Here is a 6,664-nt window from a genome sequence, read left to right on the forward strand (position 1 = left end):
CCCCAGTGGCCCCAGCCCCACTGTGTGTGCCTCTCCCTCCCTGACGGCAAGCAGAATGAGCATGGCCACGGCACTCACTGAGCACCTACTCTATGCACTGAGCTCACATTTTTCGACACCAGGGCACTAGGATTCCCATTTCACAGATGAGACAACAGGGTGGAAATAGACAAGGCCCAGGACTGCTCTCCACCGCTGCTGCTCTGACACCCACCATCCGTGCCCACCAGGCCCACCTCTGCTCGGCAGGGGCTGGGGAACTGAAGGAAGGGGTCTGGGCAGTCTCTGACCCTACCCTACAGGGCGCCAGCACAACTCTGTGGATGGTGCTGCTGCCCTGAGAGAGACTCACATGTCAGGTTCTGAGGTCTCCCAAAAGGTAGACAAGTGCCTTCCCAGGGATTATGTGGTGCCAGCACCATGAGCCCCTACTGTCTCTACTCAGCCCAGTGAGGACAATGCTGTGATGACTGTACCCACTGTCCAGATGAGGGAACCTGAGGCCTGGGATCATGACCAGTTAAAAGGTAGAGCTGAAGTTGGACCAGAGCTGGTTTTGGAAGGCCATGCAGAAAGCTGTCCTCGGGCCAGGGTCATGGCTTGCAAGGTGGGGCTGAGACCAGCCCCCAGCTGCCCTCAGGCCTCTGAGTCTGTGAGCAGGTAGCACAGGGCACTGGGCGCAGACAGCAATGGAGTGATAGAGCAGCAGGACCCTCACGGTACCCCCAACTGCTCGGCATCCTCAACCTCTGGCCCACTTGTTCCCCCACATCCCATGAAGAAGTCCATCACCTGGGATCTTGCCCACGCAGACCCTGGACTCGCACACCCTGGCTGCGAGATGGGTCCCGCCCTGGCTATATGGTCTTGGCAGGCCACTTCCCTCTCTGAGCCTCAGTTTCCGCACCTTGAAGCCCAGGAGGTGACAACACCTGCTGCCTCGGGACAATAGGATAAGGGGCTGAGCAGAGTGCTGGCTCATAGCGAGGGCTTGGAAGTGGCATGGGGGTGGCTTCTGAGCCCCATGGCCAGACCTGAGGGCAAAGCAGGATTCGTCTTCCCTGTCTGCAGGAGATCAGGACTGGAGCCCCAGGTCCTGCCTTCCTGCTCTGATGCCTCAGGGGTGGGGCCAAGGCCACTCACTCCTATGGCCTAGGCAGGCCACAGCCCACTAGGAGGTCTCCCCTCTCCTCGAGCCACCAAGGGGTTGTCTGGGAAGGCTTCCAAAGTGTGGGGCGGGCCTTGGAATATACAGACCCTCAGGAGGAGAATGGGTCACATCCCCTTTTTGGCTGACTCCTCCTTCTGGAGCTCCAGGGCTGAGGAAACTGGCAGCTCAATCCCCTACCCTGGTCAGACCTGAGGGGAAGAGGGCAGGAGCCACTGGGAGAGGTGTGGGAGGCCCTGCCCTGCTCCACAGCTCCCGGGCCTCCAAGCCTTGACAGTGTCCTCTATCTGGGGAGGGGGTGCACACCTGAGCTGGGACCAGGGGTCTCATCGGAACACATGGCCCTCATCCAAAGTCCTTCCTGCCCTGGTGGCTATGAGCCCCCTGCCTCGGGTGGCCCACCCTTGGCCCTCGGTGCTATCTCCCTCTCCCCAAGGGTGTCATTTGGGGCCTCCCTGAGGGGCTCCTGCACCTTGGTAGACCCTCTACGTGTGCTCGTGACCGGGAAGAGGCAGCCTCACACTGGCAGGTCAACCAGTCATGGCAACACTTGCCGCGAGTCTGCCTGATAGTCATGGATTTCAACCTCCTGGCAGCCCTGAGGTGGCCACTATACCCTTACCCCAATTTTCATGTGAGGAACCAGAGGCTCCGATGCATTTGCCCACAGCGGTGGGGAGGCCTGACGCGGGGCAGCCTCAGTTCCCTGAGGGGTCTGGGTTCCCGGTACAGGCAATAGGGGCTGGCATGAGGTTCCCGGGCTCCTGGCGTGAGGGGAGAGGCAACCCCGGCCCGAATACCTTCCGTGTTCCCTCCCCTAACCCTCCCTCCCCCGAGCGAGGACCCCTGCTGCCCGGGACTCCCGGTCTCCAAAGCTGCCCGCACACGCGGCTGGGCAGCACCACGGACAGCGCCCATCCGCCGCGTGCGCGCACTCAGGTCGGCCGCCTCCACCGCGGACAGCGCCGGCTGGGGCTGGATGGGGGAACGAACCCGGCAAACCCCAGGCCTGGCAAACCCAGCTAGGCAGGGAGGGGCCCGGAGGGGGGAGGGGGAAGCCGCCCGGTCGGCTGGGATCCGGGGGAGGTGGCGGGGGCGGCGCCAAGAGAGAAATAATCCCAGAGCGGTTCCGATTTAGTCTGAAACGCTCTCAGCCATGGGTGGGCACGTGGAGCGCCTGGGTTGGGGGAGGCACGTGGCTGCCCCGGGCACCGCGGGCTCCCTTCCCTCTCGTCCTGGAGCTCACGTTGGCCGCACACGGTCCCATCCCCACCTCCAGGCCGCAGGGTAGAGCTGGTGAACGCCGCCGGCCTTTGAGAACGCACAGGAGGGAGGGATGGGCTAGGAGGAACCCGCAGCTCTGGCGTGTGTCCAAGGCCTGGCTTCCCCTCGATCCACATCCCCGACGGCAGCCAGAGGCCTCTGTCTTGCCTGTGGGCCAACCCTCACCTGGGCACTCGGTGAGAACCGTGTCCCCACTGCTCCCAACCTGCGTCCACTGTCCTGAGTGATCCAGCCCCAGTATCCCCCACTCTGTAGCTCAAACAGGGAAGCAGCCACACCTTGGCCCAGGCAGGAAAGATGAGCTCACAGTAGGAGACTGGGGTCTTCCTGCCAGTCAGGCAAAAGGTCCTGAGGGGCTCAGACAAGGGTCCTTCTGTCTAGCTCTGGCCCCAGCCAGTCACCAGTGTGCCTGGAGGCCGGCATCCTACTTGGTACTTGTGATGCCCTCATTCTGCCTGTGGAGCTTGGAGGACCCCTTGGAGTCTCCTGCCTGCAGGGGATAGGGGCAGCCTCTCCCTTTAGGGATAAGTGTGGCTGAAGCCAACGCAGGCAAAAGGCATTTTGAAGGATGCCCAGACTTGCAGCAGAGTTTTGGGGGAGGGAGGAAGGCATGCCACGACCTCAGCAGCCTGAGCTGGAGTTGGGCAGGAAGCCACTGGGGAGAGGTGGCGTGGCCTCTACATTCACCCCAGGAGGCTCCTCATGATGCTGAGCAACCAGAGTGAACTAAGGGGCATAGAGGTGTAGTGGGCCCTGGGTGCTCCAGGGAGGACCCAGCCCTTGGCAGCCCCTGAATGGTTTTGTTGGGCCCCAAGAGCTGCCTCCTCTGTGAGTCAATCACTGGGCCAGACACCCGGCAAACCTCCTCACAGCCTTGGCTCCGCCCCTCCCCATGCTGGCCCTGGTCCAGCCCAACCCTGTGATCACTCCTTCCCCCTAGCCCTCTGCCTGGGCCTTCATTGTCCTCCCTGTGTGCTGGGCAGGGGTCCCCCTTAACCCCACGAGCCTTCTCTTCCACCCCTTGGTGTTTGGCATGAACTTGGCCCCTGTCTCCACTCTGGGACCCCCGACCCTTGAGAAAGCCTCACCAGGGTCTCACTCATCACACAGGTTGTCACCACTGTCCACTTGTCTGCCCCCGTGGACAGGCAGCAACCTGTGTGCAGCCTGAGTTCTCGCTGAATGAATGAGTGAACATGTGAACTAGTGAGGAACACAGACGCGTTCACTAAGGCAAACAGAGGGGGGTGCGGTTGCCAGAGGCCCAGGAGGCTGAGAAGAACAGGTCAGATTCAAGAGGAGACCGGCTGGTGGGGAGGGCAGTGCTCGAGAAGTGAATCCCAATGATGCCACGGCCAGTGTCCACGGGGGAAGGGGGCCACGGGGCTGGTACCTGTGTCACTGCGAGGGTTCCGGAGGCCCTGGAGCTGGGGCAGCCTTGGAATACGCAGGCCCTTTGGAGGGGCTGGCCCACATCTCCTTTCTGGCGGGGTCCCCCTTCAGGAGGCACAGGGCTAAGGAAGCCACGCTCGACCTCCAGAATCCGGCCTGAGCTGGAAGAAGGGGATGGGCCACCGGGGGAGTGGGAAGGGGTGCTCCTGCTCTCCTCTTCCCGGCAGCACACCCACCATCACTGGCCTGAGCCCTTGCACACTGCCTGACCATGAGCAGGGAAGCAAAGCTCATAGTGGCTTTTCAGAACTGCACAAAGCTGCGGCTGACCCTGGCATCTCCAAGCTGTGTAAGTTCCATACCTGCCGGCACTGCCTAGGTGTGTGTCCAGTTTCTCCCAGACTGCCCTCACCCAGTAGGGTCCCTGCCCCAGCCCTGCTCTCTGAGAGGCCCACGCTGCATGCCTACCCCAGGACTCCTTCTTTTGGAAGGGTGCCTGGGAAATCCTCTGCCCCCTCACTGCCCCTAGCTGATGGACTCTTCCCCCACCTCCAGCACCCCCATCTCTGGGAGCATCAAGCCAGGACACAGCCCACCTGGACTCCCAGGGGCCTGGCCCTCAATAACCTCACTGACCTGTGTAAGGCACTGGAGCTGGGCAGAGCACCAGGAGCCAGGGAAATTCACTCAGGCTCAGTCTGCAGCAGCAGCCCGAGGGGCTGGGGTGACAGCCGGGGTAGCTGGGGACTGGGGACATGATACAGGCTGACACTCTCCATGGCAGTACCATGACTCAGGCACAGCCACGTCCCTGCCACTTGGCACGTGGCACAGCAGCAGCACTCCTCTCCCACCCCCGGCTCGGGGTGCTCTGGGGCAGGGAGACCCTCGGCCCAGGGAGCACGTGGCCTTGAGAGACATCGGCATTGTTGCTGCAGTATGGAGGCCCTGTGGCCAGGCTTGGGGCAGCCGGGCTGTGTGGGGCTAGATTCCCTGGGGAGAGAATGCCAGGGGTCCTCTGAAGAGTAGGAGCTCCCCAGCTGGGCCTGGGACCCTGGTGCAGCTGCTGTTGCTGCTGCCTCAGAACCTTCCCTGCCTTCCCTGCATGAGGAGATGGGCCTGCACCTACCCTCCACAGCTGGTCTGGCCATTGGCTACTGTAGAACCATGGGTGGGAGGGCTCGGACCACCTACTCACCCAAGGGTTCGCTTCACCCCCGCCCCCACGCCCCCGGCCAATACTCAGAGGCACAGCTGTGAGCACCCACATGCGAGGGCTGGGTCTGCAATGGCCGGGCTGTGCCTCCGCCTGGGTGGGACATCCCTGCCTCTTGGCAACTCAGGGTTTCCTGGGCCCACGTCCAGCTGGCTCAGGGGCTCAGGTCCCTCCCACCCATGGGGCCACTTGTTTTTCTCATGGGTGGGAGGCAGGACTCACTCAGCTGCCCCGGAAGTGGGTATTAGCTGGGGCCAAGTCTGCCCAATGGAGGTCCCAGCACTGGAGGTACTGAGCAACCAGGTCTGGCCCAAGGTGAGGGATGGTTGGGGTGAGGCCAACAGCAGGGCGAAGGTGGCCTGGGGGCTCCCCTGCACAGACCGTGTTTAACTCAAGCTGGGTCTTGAGTGTCCCTCCCCTCGGGATGGTTCCAGGCCCAACTCTGTGTCCACCTTTGGCCAGGCCAGCCAGGTTCCATGGGTCTCTGCCCTGGCCTGGGCAGCCCCAGGCCCCTGTGACCCAGCCCCTCAGTCCTTCTGCTCCAAGGTTGTTTGTCCAGCACCCCGTCCAAGGGGTGGACTGGGAGAGGAACCTCTGTGTCCTGCTGGGTGCCAGAGAGGCCTGAGCTGACCCTGGACAGTGGGGCCCCAGGACGAGGTGGGTGTCGGGGAGGGGCCTGTGGTGGTGGGCTGGTGAAGCACTTCTGCCATCTGCTCTTCCTGGGGAGGTCAGGCTGCCAGGCAGAGGCTGGGAGGGACCAGGAGTGGCCGCTGGGTTGTGGACTCCCCAGGTGGCCACAGCAGGCTTTCTCTCCTTCTGGGCACTCTCTCCACCCACCCAAACTCCTGGAGGGCAAGAACCCCTCCCCAGAAAGTCTCTGGTGCCCAGTTCCCTTCAGAGGCCCTCCAGCCTTGGCTGAAGCTTGGTTGGCCTCCAGAACCAGAAAGATGCCAGTCTCCTCCCCTCCCCTCCTCCTCCTGCAGGCGGTGACTCTATCCAGGCTGGGAGTTCACAAGTTGTCCAGGGGAGAACAAGCCCCCAGGCCATGCACCCACGTGGCTCCTGGAGTTGAGCTGTGTCTCACACCTGTCACACAGGTGCAGGGGTTCTCAGAGATGGGTGGGGGAGCCCTGAGCCCAGCAGGGAGTTGGGGCCCTCACCTTGCCAGGCGTGGTGGGGACTGGGGGCCTGCAATTCCGCCTCCAAAGGACAGCGTGCTTCCTTTCAGCGGCTCAGGCGGCACCGACCCTAAGCCCTGGCTGGGTGGCTGGTGGGGAGCCAGGCCAGCCACGGGGCTGGGACGAGAGGGGCTGCAGGAAGGCCTGGAGGACCAGAGGCCGCGAGGCCGCATGGAAAGGTGGGGAAGGGGCTGCCGTGACATAAGCCCTGCCCGGAGGCGACGACGCGGTTCAAGCCCCCACCCCGTCCCCTCCTCATTGTGGCCGTCGTGGTAGCGTGGCCTGACCCCTTCCACGCCCCGCGACCGGCCGCGCGCGCACCTTACCGCGGCCCGGGCTTCTGGCTCATGCCACGCTGTCCGCCGGGCGATCTCGCGTCATGGGGAGCCCGGCATGGGCGTCGGCGAGCGCGGGGGCCGACGAGGT

At 63.4% G+C, this 6,664-nt stretch overlaps 1 protein-coding gene across 1 annotated transcript in view; it reads right to left on the minus strand.

The window, feature by feature from the left end:
- The window catches only part of FBXL16 (F-box and leucine rich repeat protein 16), a 24,259-nt gene that overhangs the window by 3,742 nt on the left and 13,853 nt on the right, over positions 1-6,664 (minus strand). The window lies entirely within an intron of this gene.

Source organism: Carlito syrichta, unplaced genomic scaffold (assembly GCF_000164805.1).
Source record: "Carlito syrichta isolate Samal-C Ts95f unplaced genomic scaffold, Tarsius_syrichta-2.0.1 Scaffold135573, whole genome shotgun sequence".
In the NCBI taxonomy this organism is placed as follows: Eukaryota; Metazoa; Chordata; class Mammalia; order Primates; family Tarsiidae; genus Carlito; species Carlito syrichta.